Source organism: Balaenoptera borealis (assembly GCF_965194805.1).
Source record: "Balaenoptera borealis genome assembly, chromosome: 1".
Lineage (NCBI taxonomy): Eukaryota > Metazoa > Chordata > Mammalia > Artiodactyla > Balaenopteridae > Balaenoptera > Balaenoptera borealis.
The window spans coordinates 182,929,815-182,944,650 of NC_138860.1; the positions used below are offsets into that span (position 1 = coordinate 182,929,815).

Here is a 14,836-nt window from a genome sequence, read left to right on the forward strand (position 1 = left end):
CAACTTGAACTGAGTGAGACCTGACCCTGGGGCAGGGATGGGGGGCTCGGCTGCCCCAGCCTCGCTTTGCTGGTCTGTAAAATGAGGGCAGGGACTGGAGGACCCCCAGGCCCCGCTGCTTCGATTCCCAGCGACCTCTCCTGACCCAGGCCCTGCTTCCTCAAGCTTCAGCACCAGGCCCTCTTAGCTGGCCCTTCTCCACGTACGTGGCCCTCTCGCTGCCTTTCACACTCTCACTGGCTTTTGTTTCCAAGATGCTCCCGGGACACGCGGCACAGATGTCTCCCGCCAACCCTGTCTCCACGTAGCCCTTGGAAGATGCTGCGGACACCCGGCGTTCACACAGCCCTTGATGAAGTGCCCGGCCGGCGAGATGATGTATAGCGCGCAGGATGGATGGCGACGTTTTAATCACTCATGCGGAGAGCGGGCAGCTGCCTAATGGAACTGTCGGTCTCAATGACAGCCGACGTCTGTAGCTTCAGACTCTCGGAGAGGATGCTCGTGCTCCCCCCTCGGGGTGCCTCCCGTGGAACTCCAAAATCAGGGCTCCTGGCACCCCAACGTGCACCCAGAGAAAGCCACTGCTTTCCTCGAAAGGAGGAGTCTGGTAGGCTCGAATATTTCCCCTAACATTCCTGGCTCCCTCTGCACTCTCCAGCCCGCCCACCTCCTGCCCTCGTGACACCTCTGCAGGACGCACAGTGGTGGACACACCCTCCCCATTTTACAGATGAGGAAACTGAGGCTCAGACAGAAAGGACTCAGGCTCAAAGCACATCAGAGGCAGAACTGGATCTGGGTCTCCTTGTCCCACACCCTTATCCTGAAGGTCTGAGCTTGGTGACATCCTCTTGCGGAGAAGAAGAAGATGGTCAGAGAAAGGCAGCAAAAAGGAGGGAACAGACAAGAGAGGGGAGGGCAGGGAAGGCAGAGAGAGGCACAGGAGGGCTTGAGGGTGGAAAAGGAGAAGCAGCAAGGGAGGAGGGACCACACCCTGTGCGTGGCGGCCCCCTTGCCCACTCCTCCAACTCGTATCTGACTTCCACGTGTATGTGACTCTCGTTTAGTCATCCAACAAACATTCATTGAGCACCTACTATGTGCCAGACACTGTTCTAGGCTGGGGATACTGCACTGAATGGAACAGATAAACCCCCAGCCTCATGGAGCCGACGCTCTGGTGTGGGAGGCTGATGGGCAAACACACACAGGGCGCATCTGTTGCTGGAACCCCTTTCTCACTCCTGCGCTGCACAGAAGCAGATGTACCAACTTCACTGTGAACCCGAGGCTCAGATTGGAATGTAGAGGTGGAGTCAAAAGAGCAGACACTTCCTGGGCCTGGGACCCCTCTTCTTTGGCCTCAGAAGCCAAAAATCAGCTCTAACAAGTAAACCAAGATGGCTGTCGGCAGAAAGAAGGCCCTGGTCAACATCCGTGTCTGTGTCCACGGGCTTCAGCTGGAGCCAGCGGAGGGGGCCACAGCCACCTCCCGAGCTGGTGGCCGCCTGCCATGGATTGATAATGGCAACTTCAGAAGCCCTTGGCGGGCTGGGGCGGCTGGCACCATGATGTCTGTGAGGTCAGTGTGTGGCATAAATCCGACAGCTCAAATTCTGGAATTGCATAAGCTTTTCAACAGATTGCCAGCGTATCTTTTATTTTTATTGTGCTAGAAACACAAACAAAACCAGCAATGGTTTGTCCTTCAATAAACAAAGGCAATAAAAAAAGGGGGAAAAAAACACTACCCACTTTACATTCCCTGAGCCTACTTCTTGCTGTGATATAGAGCAGGTTATAAAAAGCCCACTTAGGGGGCGTTGTATGTTCCTGCTGCTGTATTGGTCAAGGAAGGGGCCAGAAGAGGCCAGAGGGGCCACGCAGCTTATTTGCTGATAGGGGCCGTGGAGTCAGACACAAGTGGGTTTGGATGAGGGTCTGCTGCTTGCTGGCTGTGTGACTTTGAGTCAGTCACTTAACCTCTCTGAAGTGCAGTCACCTTCCTGTGCAGGAAGAATCAAGTTACTAAAGGTGGAATTGCTTAAGTTAGCACCTGGCACTTAGCTGGTGCTCAGTGAATCCAACATGGATTATTAATCCAATCCATGGATTCATGGATAATTATCACCGTGGTCGGAGTCACTGCTAGCAACAAAATGAGGACGGTAACTCTTCAGGCCAGGCTTACTTGCAGGGCTGGGGTGATCCTCACAGGAGATGGTAAATGGGCAAGAGTCTTATAAACTACAGTGCGCTGTGCACATAGAAGGCATGATTGTTACTAAGTCCAATGAAACGACTTTTGTTTTCTGTGTCAGCCTTGACCACTAACACCTAGATTCTGTGTGTGTGTGTGTGTGTGTGTGTGTGTGTGTGTGTGTGTGTATTTTATTTTTGGTATCTCATGGTCTGATGAAAACAACCAGTGACATTCTATTTCTCCCTTGACTTCTGTTTTTGTGTTCATTCTGCCTCTGTCTGTGTGCACCTATTTCTCTCTTTCTCATATTTTCCCCCTCTCTCTTTTTTTTTTCTTCTCTTTCTTGGCCTGGGAACTCCTGGGCTACACTTAAGACCACTGGATCTCAAACTCTATTCCTTGAAACCATTCGATAAAAAAAAGGCTCCATAGTCAAATAAACTTGGGAAATGCTGAATTCAACAGACTTCTTTATTGCAAAGTTCCTGGTCACTTTCCTATGCCAGTACATCCTGAGTCCACAAGACTGTAGAATACAGCAATCCCGAAGCTTATTTGTCTATAGAACTTTCCTCCCCCATATTGGTTGTGGGACTGTGCCTTACCTTCTTCCAAACACAGGGAGCGCCGTTGACCAAGGGCCCCGCTGCTGCCTTTGCACAGAGGCCACGCTTCCCCGGGGCTGCTTCCAGCCAGTGATGGAGCATATAACAGGGATTCAAAGTCAGGCCCAGTCCCGGGAGACAGGGGACTCCTTTGATGGCCAGCTTTGGCTTAAGGATTCCTGGACAGCTTTGCCAAAGCTTCCTTAGGTGGCAGGGCAACCTAGGATGTGTCCGTCCAATGCTTCTCTCTCCATCACATGGGGATGACAGCTCACCACCCTTCTCCAGCTCCCTCCATTTTCCCTCACACAGGCATTTCCCCTAATAAAATCCTTGCATGTTTAATCCCATCTTGGTGTTTGCTTCCTGGAGGACCTGGACTAACACACACCTCTTGAACACTAGCACCTTACTAACATCACAAGGAGTACAGGTTTACCACAGAGGACAAATTGAGAAACTATCAGCCCGCCCATCAAGGACATTCAAGACTAAAGAAAGGAGTTGCTCCCTCCTTCTTTCCGTCTACCCACCCACCCATCCATCCATCCATTCATCCATCCATCCATCCACCTATCCACCCATCCACCCATCCATCTATACATCCACCCATCCATTTATCCAAGCATGCGCACATCCGTGTATCCACTCTCCCAACCAAGCACTATGGTGGGATGTTGAACAAGTCACTGACTTCCCAAGTATGAAGCTGCCAGCTCCTCAGGCTGCCCTGAGTGGAAGCCAAGAAGCCAAGAAAAGACCGTGGAAGAAGCTCCATTTTCCCTGTTGGAAAGGGACTCTGTCATCTGAGTTGATTCCCAATCGGATGGAACAAAAATCTATCCTACAGCTGCTCACATTTTCTCCATTGAGAACAATCGCATTTAAACCTTGGCTCTGTGCCCACAGGGACGCCTATAAGACACACTTCTTATAGCACATGTTCAGCCAGGCTGACAGCCGAGGAAGGATGCTGTTTTGTAAAGTGGAGTTGATAAAAGGTGAAGCCTCTTTTAGGAGTCACTGTCAACAATGGGAAAGGTGAGGAAGGGGATGAAAGTAACAGTTGCCAGGTACCTGCTCCATCCCAGGCCTTTCACTTGCAGCACTTGATTTTACCCACCACAGTAACCTTTAGAGGAGGTCAGTTTAGTTATTACCCCCATTTTACATATGAGAAGACTGAGGCTCAGAGAAGCAAAGCAACCTGCCTAAAAGGTGAGTCTGGGAAAATACAGTGAGAGTGTGGGTGGGGCAGGGCTCCTATACACGCCTAAAGCAGGCTCTGAGGCTGGGCCAGGGATGCTACGGATAGAAACAGGCTTGATCCACATGAGATGTCAGAGGCTTGCTAATGAGAGCTCAGAGGATACACTTCAGAAAAGGAAACTGGATCCAACTGTATGGGGAGTATCGGGGAGGGAAGGGTGGGTGAAGGGGTCCCAAGAGCGTTACATTTTCACCCACCATCACAGGACATCAAGAGATACCATCTACTGTGGATAAGCCAAGAAATAGCAACATACAAATTATCTCAAAATATGGAGATGAGGAACAAAAGAAACAGCTACAGTGTAAGAAGGAGTTCGCTCTGGGGAGCTGGAATAGGGAGGGAGAGGTGGGCACGGGATTGGCATTTTTCATTATAAGCCTTTTAGTACGCTTTGATTTTTTAATTATGTGCATGTATTACTTTAATAAAAGTAAAAATTTAAAAAAAGTAAGAAAAGCGCAAAGGAAAAAAAAAAACCCATTGCGAATTGTACCGCTCCTCTGATCCTTCCGTGTAACATGCCCTAGAATGATAGTACGGCATCAAGGAAAACAGATTTCACATGGAAGTGAGGAACAGAGGGATAATGTAAACAGATGTCAGTTCCATTCAGCACAATAATGCCTTTTAGATGTTAAAATTCTGGGGGGAATAGTTCACTAAATGATGCAGGATAATGAGGCGTTCCTAGGGCTGCTTCCTCACAGGACAGGACAGAGTTGCCCTGGCCCAGACCCTCACTGTAGGGTGGGCTGCAGGCCAGACCCTCACTCCGCCCATTGTACTGCCTCGGTTTCCTCACTGAAGTCTGCTCAGCCCTGCAGGTCTACCTTGTTCTGGAAATAAGAGACGATACCAGACTGATGGATATACTAGAAGAAAAAGAGAAAACACCAGACTGGGCCATTCATTCATGCATTCGACAGAAGATGAAGAAGCATTAACTGTGTGCCTGCAGGGTTTAAAGTGCTGGGTATAAAACAGTGAGCAAACAGACGAAAATTCCCCTTTCCTCTTGGCACTTACATGCTAGCCGGGGGTGAGGCAGAGGATAAAAAAGATAAATCAGTAAAAGATACATGAGAGAGATGATGTTGAGCGCTACACAGAGAGAGAGGGCAGGGAGGGAGACAGGAAGCGCAGGAAGCTGGGGGACCATTCGGGAAGGACTCACTGGGAAGGGACATCTCAGCACAGCCTTAGGGAGGTCAGAGAGCCAGGCCCGCGGAAAGCTGGGGAAAGAGGAACAGCAAGGACAGAAAGAAGCCCGGAGGCCAGAGCACACCTGGCCTGTTAGAGGATTGGCCAGGACCCTGCAGTGGCTGGAACAGGACAAGTAGGGGAGAGTGGAGGACAAGAGGTGATGCAGGTAACTGGCAGGTCCCATCCACCACCAGGGAGGCCCTGTAGTCAGAGGTGAGCTGGCAAATGTTTAAAAGCTGACCTTACAATCCTCTCCCCCTATTTGTGGCGTTTGCTGATTTCTATAGTGAGGTCACTGAAGGCAGAGTTGGGAAGGGATGGGAACATCCAGCTCCAGCATCTAGAATCCAGCACCCCATTGCCTGTGCCTGGCCTTTGACCCTTTAATGCTGCAGTGATTTTAAAAAGGCTGCCCCCACCCCCAGGACTCTCCACTTAAATGCTTTGAACAAGGTACGTCCCTTCCAGATTTCGAGCCTTGTGCATTGACACACAGCCCACGTATGGCTCCATTTCTAAGTGAACTACCTGTGACAGTCTGCACAGCCCCACACCTGCCCAGCTGAGTGCACCTCAGGCCTTCACACTTGTTCTTGGCGCTTGGGATGTTCTTCCCTTGATCTTTGCATGATTGGTTCATTCTCAACATTCAGATCTCAGCTCACATGTCCCTTTCTGAGAGTCCTTCTGGGCTCCCCTGCCCCCATTACTCTCTTCACGTCACCCTTTAAATTTTTCTTCACAGCCCTTATAACCATCTAAATTATCTATCCACCTCTCTATGTATGTGTGTATCTACCTACCTATCTTCTATAATATGAAGTGGACCATGACCTATCATATCTGGCATCCTGGCATAGCTATATCCATTCCAAGTGCCTGGATAGTGTCTGGTGCATAGAAGGAATTCATTTAATAAATACGTATCCATGACCTTTCTGTCTGATGCCTACAATATGGGTACTTAAGTAAATTGAGGCCCCTGCATGGGTTTAAGCATTTGCCTTCATCAGGGACTAGTGAGGGGCCTGGCGGACAAGAGGTAAGTTAGCAAGAGGCAGCCTCCAGGCTAAACGACCAGGAGGATGTGGCTCTTTCTGCCTGGATGAGAGTTGGATTTTCCAGCTCCAGGGCAGCCTACAAACGAATGGCAACTCGCCTTTAACACGGTTCAGAAAATCACACCCAGAGCCCCTCTGTCACCCACCAGGAATGGCGAGTCATTTCAGCAGGCTGTTTGCAGCTCAATTTCTTCTCAGCGTCAGGAAAGCCTTCACCCTCGAGTTCGCGTTTAAGAGAAATTCAAGGTGCTTGCTAAATGTCTCTCCTCCCTTGCACCTGTATCCCTACAGACATGGATTCTGGAGAGTGGACAATGTGGCCATAAGTTCAAAAAGGGAGGAGCAGCTGTGATGAGGGAGAAAAGGCCAAAAGGAGATGATTCACCAGCGACTTGGTGATTAGATCCCCCATCCCAGACTTTCTATGGCCCAGCCGCCTAATCATTTCAATGGCTATTATTTTAAAAAAGGAAAGAAATGACCTCTACAAAGGAGCGTGCTCAAACTGGTCCTCACCGTGCAAGTCCTCTCCCAGACTCGATTAAGGGTAAGATGTGACAAAGTGGGAGAGTGGCATGGACATATATACACTACCAAACGTAAAATAGATAGCTAGTGGGAAGCAGCCACATAGCACAGGGAGATCAGCTCGGTGCTTTGCGATGACCTAGAGGGGTGGGATAGGGAGGGTGGGAGGGAGGGAGATGCAAGAGGGAGGAGATATGGGAACATATGTATATGTATAACTGATTCACTTTGTTATAAAGCAGAAACTAACACACCATTGTAAAGCAACTATACTCCAATAAAGATGTTAAAAAAAAAATAAAATAAAAGAATTGAAAGGGATTCTTCGTCTGAAGCAGCCAGTGAGAACAACACAGTTTGAGGGGAAGTCAGTTTTGTGTGATGCCGGGTGGTAAGGAGGGTCAGGAAAAATAAAGGGCTGCGGGCGGGTTTGGAGGCCCAGCTTGGCATCTGGCTAGAGCTCCTGGACTGACAAGGGCAGGAGGCAGGACAGAGGCCATTTGGCTCTTCCTCCCTTGGAATTACTGCAACGATGAGGAAATGAACGAATACAGGCAGGCTGGCTTCCTTTCTTGCCTGCTCTGCAGCCACGTTGGGAGAGAAGGGACCCTGACGTGCCTCCAAGACCCAGTATTTTCTCAACTTTGCTCCTTCATGTCACAAACTGAGCACCTACTCTGTGCTGGCCATCAGGGACAGAGGGACGAGTAAGAGGAAAACAGTCCCTGTCCCGGAAGATATCATAAAAACGACAGCAACAAAAACCACCAACAGAGAAATAAAAACACAACCAGATAGATGGGATAGTGAGCTCTGCACGAAATGCTGTCAGAAGAGAGAGGCGGGGAAGAATATCTCAGTTGGGTCTTGAAGGATGAATAGGAGTTTTCCTAGTAATGATAACAATCATATCTATAGCTCATATTTATTAAGGACTTGCTTTGCTCAAGAGAGTTTGCTGGATACATTTCAGCTTTTATTTTACATAAAAATGATGCCTAGCATTTATTGAATGTCTTCTCTATGTCAGACACTGTTCTAAGCATATATTAGCATCATTTAATCTTCATTAAATTAAATGATTAAATGATGATGACTCTATGGCCCTCTTCATACCCAGCGTGTGGAAACTGAGGTCAGGTAAGGTGGGGGAACTTATCCAAAGTCTCCTAGCCAGTGAAGAGATGAGGTTAGAATGTAAACCCAGACAGACCATTCCAGAGACCCTGGTCCTAACCACTACCCCATACAGCCTTCTCATGAACTTTTCTTCTATGCATCTGAGGAGTGATACAGAGGAAAAGCTAAGCATTAGCATCCTGAAGTCTTCTTCCTCAGAAAATCACTTAAAATAGAAGAATGACCCAAACCAGCACTTTAAAACCCATCCAATCCAGACTCAGTATTATAACAATGGCCACTATTAGATCATCATTATATAATAATAATAATGATAATAATTCCACTAGGCTATAAGTTCCATCAGGGTAGGCATTTCTGGCTACTTTCCCCCCCCCATTCTTATGTTCCCAGTGCCTGGCATAAAGTACTCAATAAATTTTGTTGAATTAATGATAATAAACTTTAAATGATGATTTCTATTACATTTTCATGGATTTCAAGACATCTTCATGTATATTATCACATTCTCATAAATAATATATGTCATAGTAAGGGGCAAGAGGAGGGCATAAGATGCTGCTTGGAGGGACAGGAGAGGTCCTCTTAAGTGCAAACAATGGAGCTGTGGCTGACAGTATCCTGGTTTCCCAGACCCGGGACTTCTGGTAAACCTGAACTCCAGGCTAGTAACTGAATGGACCATCACCAACTGCTTGCTAAGTGCACAGCTCACCAAAGCCTTGAGGTGGGTAACACAGTTGCTCTGGTGTCTCCTAGCAAGGGTTCTGGGGAGGGTGGACAAGAGAGCTTTCATTTTCGGCCTCTTGGTAGCCCTTTATTCTTTCTCCCAGATGTCCATGCATTGAGAAGAACTTAATTAACCACAACTGGATGAAGGGTGGAAAAGGAAACTGCCTCATCATCACCCAGAAAAGACAGAACCCATATGCCCGACAACCAGGGGCTGGCAGGGGTTGGAGGATGGACACACACCCCCGCTCCCTTGCCCCTCGTCTGGGATACTTGAGACGTGTACTCCATACCATCTCCCAGAGATACCAGCACGATGAACACAGCTGCCCACAGTGGTAACTACTCAAGAAAGTACCCTATACTGGCCTCTTTCTCTCCCCTCCCCTCCCCTGTCTCACTCCCCACCACCCCTACCCTGTCTCACTCCCCACCACCCCTACCCGTGCTCCTGGGCGCCCCCCCCCTCCCATCACATAAAAGACAAGTGCTCACATACTTGTCTCAGTGTCTGCTTCTGGGAGATCCGGGTCTAAGACTGGGGTGTGGGCAGAGTGGGCATCGACTGTTCTGGTTACCCAGCACTCATGCCCCTTCCTCTGGCAGCCCTCTGTCGCTCTCATCCTGTGGTCTGCGGGGTTGGCTCCACCCCCAGGCTCCAAGGGTGAGTACTTGACTCAAGCATCCCATGCGCTACACGGCGTGTCTAGGCCAGGGGTTGGCAAACTTTCTCTATAAAGGGCCAGAGAGCACATATTTTCAGCTTTGTGAGCCACGTGGTCTGCCTCAGCTACTCAGCTCTGCCACCGTAGCACCACAGCGGCCTTAGACAATACACAGACAAATGAGCATGGAGGTGTTCCAATACATCTGAATTTCATATAATTTTGAATTTCACATAATTTTCACGTCACTACTGTTCTTCTTCTATTTTTTTTTCCAACCATTTTAAAGTGCAGAAAGCATTCTTAGTTTGTGGGCCGTGCATAAACAGGTGGTGGGACTGGTGTAGACGCTGGATCCATGACAGAAGCTGACCCAATCAAAGACAGTCAGCCACAGGATGTCTACTGGGAAATGTGGGAAAGAGGCAGCCTTTTCCTGTTGAAGCTGCTAAGCTATAAAGATGTATCTTGGACATTCCATGGGATAGTACGGAGACATTCAGCTTAAGGACAACACGTAGGACAAGAGATCCCAGAGATGGGTGGGTTGGGCTGAGGCAGGAGAAGAGGCGGGGAGAGAGAGAGAGAATCAAGTAGTGATGACATCTTTTAAGCCCCAGGATCCAGCCATGCCTGAAGCCAGACACTCTTGGATTTTCACTTTCAAGAGCTAATAAATTCACTTATTTTTGCTTCCGTCTATTTGAGTTGGGCTTCTGCCGCTTGCAACCCAAAGAGTCCTGAGTAACATAGGATTTCAGAGGAGGCTTCCCGGAGAAGGTAAAATTGGAGGTAGCCTTAAAGGACAGGTGGGGGGGGCGGCCTGCATGTCTGCAAAGTTGCTTGTTACTTCCCTGTCTCAGTTTCCCATTCAGTGGGCAAAACACTCTGTTAACTCAGACTCCAGATCGGTTTCTATTCATAATTTTGTAGAACCTCGGAGGTAAGCTCAACACTTCTTGTCGGATTGAGAGCGCTAACAAGCAGTGCTGTGTGTTAGGCAGAGTAAATCAATGCCTTCATGGCGGTACGTGGGCCAGGCTGCTGGGAAACTCTGCTGAACAGAAGGCAACACGCAGGGCCCACGTCCCCACGCTATGAGATACAAGGAGACTGCAGCGTTTTCCTTTATTAAAGACAGGATTGACGAGTGATGTTGGCCAGACTCCGCCAGGTGGTGGGGGGGGGGCAGGAAGGGAGGGGTCCCATTTCCCTCAGGAGGCCATAGCAGCAGAGGGACCTGAATGAAGCTGGGGATTATCCAGAGTGTGAGAAGCACTTCCGGCCTGGGTGGAGGAGGAACGAGGGTCAACGTGGGGGAGCTCACATGAGTCATCAGGTTGAAGGATGGGCAGCAGGAAGGGGCACGGGACGGCAGGAGCCTGGTGAACCTAGGCGTGGTCCAGACAATGACAGGTGAGGTAAGAACGAGGCAGAAGGGGGCACCTGGCACTCAGTCTGCCCAGCATGATAGCACCTCAGTCTCTTCCTTCCCTCTCGGCTCACTTTGCAGACTCCTGGGGCAGGCACCTGACTCCAGCCTGACAATTAAAGCACAGCACCCCTGGGCCTCAGTGATCAGTTCAGGGATGGCCGTGTCTCCCAAGATGGGCCAAAGAGAGCTCTCGCTAGAGCTGGAACTGCTACTATTTCCTTTCTGAGCCAAGATGCATAGAACATAAATCCAGAGCTTCTAATGGCCACTCGCTATGATTCAGGGAGGGCCTGTCTGAGACGGAAGTCAACACAGAGGAAGAAAGAGTCTAGAAGGAGAGAGATTCATGATGACATCATTTGAGCCTCCGGATCCAGCTGTTCCGGAAGCCAACTATCCTTGGACTTTCTAATAATAGGTACCAATAACTACTCTCCCCCATCTTTTTAATATTAAACTTTTCCCCCCTGCCTAACCAAAAGCATCTTGACCAATACATCCATGATGAAAGCTCATGTGCTGGGGGCTAGTGGTTAGTGCCACTTTTACCCGCCCCCACTAGCAAGGGCTGGGGCAGACAGGACCTTTAGGATAAAGTCTAAACTCAGGTTGGCTCATAAGACCCGCTGGTATCTCATGTCTGTCCGTCTTTCCAGGCTCACTTTCTATGCTCTGGCTATACCTCCTCTCATTCCTGGAAACGGATCTGGCATCTTCCTCTGTTGAGATCCTTACACACGTCATTCTCTCTGTCTGCAACACTCACGTTTGCTTCTGTGGGCACCTCACGCATCCACCTGGTCATCACCAACACACACACACACACACACACACACACACACACACACAAGATAAGCTGGCAAACTTTTACTCATTTTTTATTCTTGGCTTCAATGTCATTTTTCCTAGAAAGATTTCTGTGATGCCCTCCATCCCTACTGTTTATTCCTAAATAATTCTGTTCTTCTCCCCCTATCCTGGCATCCACTAGGCACTGATTAAATATGTGTTAAATGAATGAATGAACAAGGAACAACAAAGTCATCTATAGCTCTACTACTGATGCCTGTCATATCTCAAAGGGACTTGGGGCATGGTCTCCTGGAGTATCTGACACAGACACTATTAGTTGTTTACCCAATTTCCAGGCTCTCCTTCTCTCTCGATAATAGAATCCCTTTTGTTCAGAGTGACAGGAGACTCAGCTCCAGCTCATGATTGACCTGAACCAACCAGGATATCCTGTCCCCCACTTTTCCAGTCTCCCTTGCAGCAAGAGTGACCATGTAACCCTGTCCCGGCCAATGAGACACAAGTAGAAGTCTCCTGAGGACTCTCCTAACAAGAAAAAGGACAAACATTGCTGTCATTGTCTCTTTTGCTTTCTTCCTGCCTTATATGTGAATGTGGTGCCTGGAGCATCAGCAGCCATCTTGTGACCATGAAGTGACAAACCACCAACCTCCGGGAGGCAACTCGGAAAGATGGAAAGAGGCTGGCTCTGGATGTTGCTGTTGAGCTATGCCAGTCCAGTTCTACTGACCTCTCAGTTTCCTATTTGGTGGAGAACCAAAAAAACCCCCCACAGTTTAAGCTGCTTTTAGTCAGGGTTTCTGTAGCCTTCTGCTGCAAATGTTAGTAACAGATGTGGTATCTTCCTCTTTGTGGGTACTAGGGACTGGTGTCCCAACTTACAGTTGCCAACTTGCTGCCCTGGAGTTCAGGACTCTCTCCTCCTGGTTCTGAGACTCTGCTGAGCGGAGGAATCAATCCTAGAGCTCATGCACTCCCCTCTCAGGCCAGGAAGAATCCAATTACCCAGCGATTATAGTAATTATTCCACCCAATTGATCGGTAATCGCTGTAATTCCTAAACATGGTTTTCCATTAATAATTTGCAATGTATTTATTGTTTATACTCAAGTAAAATAGGTTGATAATAAGACTATTGAGATGGAATCCCCAGGGTCCTGAATATTTACACAGTGCAGTGGTACATGTTTTAATTGTAATAGGTATATTGTTTTCCCCCTTTTTAAAGGGACAGTGTTTGCTAACAGAAAATGCAATGATTACAATTCTGGCCTGCAAGTTCCCTGAACTGTGACCAGTAGTTCATTCCAGGGATGCCATAGAGAGTGTGATGATCGACTGTGAATGTCTGCCGTGAGCAGGGGAGGGCTGAGTTATGGCACGCGTGCTGGCATTTGTCATCTCTGGCTTAAGCACTGGTCTTCTGTTTCTAGCTGTATCAATTAACCCTAACCCTCAGACAAGAAAGGGGCACAGCCAACTTCTATGCAAACAGAGGAGGAACAAAAGGAACCCCAACCTATTTCTAATGACACTGCAACTCCAGATGAGGGCTCCTGTCGCATCTTAGGAAGGCCATCCTTAAAAGGGCTGAAGGTTTATAAATCCCATAAACATTTCCATTCATCACTGGTTCCCAACCTTCCCATAGTCAAGAGGCTTGCTTTATCCAGAAAGCTTGCCGGCAGAAAGACCCCTGTGAACGTTCTGCGAAGGATCTGGATGGGAGGCTCCTCTGGGGTTTGTTCTAAAGGACCCCTCCCTGGAACCCACTGTTTCCCAACACCCTCTTCCTGAATCCAGTAGCCACTGCCTAAGCCCTTTTATCATCTGAGGGTGAAGCAAACAAAATCCCACGCCCAGAACGCTCGGAGCTCATGCTTGAGTCTCCTCAAGTCGGTCACTAGCTCGGTCGGACCCCGAGGCTGCATCAGGGAAGGTTACTTGTGACAACAGGTGCGTCAGGACTGAGCCCGTAAATCCCTGTCCTTTTCCCAGGTGAGGAGAAAGGCCAAGGTATGCAGAGATTTCCACGCGTGATTTTATTCAGCCCTGACAACAACTCCTCTGGGTGGGTTGAGATGGATTCCCACAGTACAAATAAAGACACTGAGACTTGGGGGGCTTGGCAGACCCAAAATCACATGGCATCTGAGCCAGGATTTGAACTCCGTTTGGTCCGACCCCAAGGCTTTTTTCTTTTTCCTGCACCGACTTGTCCTCCGTGAAACTATATGTGGGTGATCAGAGCAAAATCCACCTGAGCTCTTTTTAACCCTGGTTCCCAGCCAGGCACACCGGGGATAAAGCCAACAAAATTGGCATTCATCCTTCAACAGGTGAATGTTGGCGATGTGGGCATCCCAGGTTCAACAGAAACCAAGATTAAAAAGATAAACCCATCACTGCCTCAGAAGAACTTAGTGTCACTAGGGAAATGGATGTGAAAACTGACAAACCAGCGATGTGGGAGAGGAGGGCCAAAGTGGGTACCCAGGCTCAGGAAGCACAGAGGAGGGGCCTGCTTCTGGGGAATAAGGCCCCCCATCCCCGGGGAGCAGCGAGGGCATTCTGTAGAATTTTTTGAAGGCGGAGTAGGCTGGGATGCAATTGCAGAAGCAGACGATGACTCACCCTGTGTTTAACAGCAACTCTAGTTCACAATACAAAATTCACAAAAATAAATCCATATGGCCAGCCTCGGAGCGCCTGACAACGCGTCTGAGTTCCTGCCCGTTGCGCGCATCGACAGATCATTCCTACGTGCCCATCATCAGTTGCTGGGACATTTCCCCTTCCTTTCACCTATTCTTTCTTTCACAACCTGGGAGGAACAATCAGAGGAGGCAGCCTGGGATGTGCAAGCATGGGGCTGCTGCAAAAAGTTTCCACATGCTCCCAAAAGGCAGGGGGACTCGGAGGCCGGCATGGACCTGCTTTCCGAAAATTTGGGAATGAGCCCAGGGTCAGCCCCTGCCTTGCTGTGTGGCCTCGGGTGAGCTATTCAACCTCTGGGAGTGTCATGACTATCCATCCAGCGGTCCACTAATTCGGAACATGTTCACCGTACACCGACCATGTGCTGGCCCTTGGGCTAAGTGCTGGGACAGCTGGGTGTCCTTCCGGAGGGCATGGGCTGGAGAGGCAGAGCTCAACTGACAATGGCAAGTGAGAG

General features: G+C 49.0%; 1 protein-coding gene across 2 annotated transcripts in view; it reads right to left on the reverse strand.

The window, feature by feature from the left end:
* The window catches only part of LOC309623881 (kazrin), a 460,374-nt gene that overhangs the window by 228,238 nt on the left and 217,300 nt on the right, over window positions 1-14,836 (reverse strand). The window lies entirely within an intron of this gene.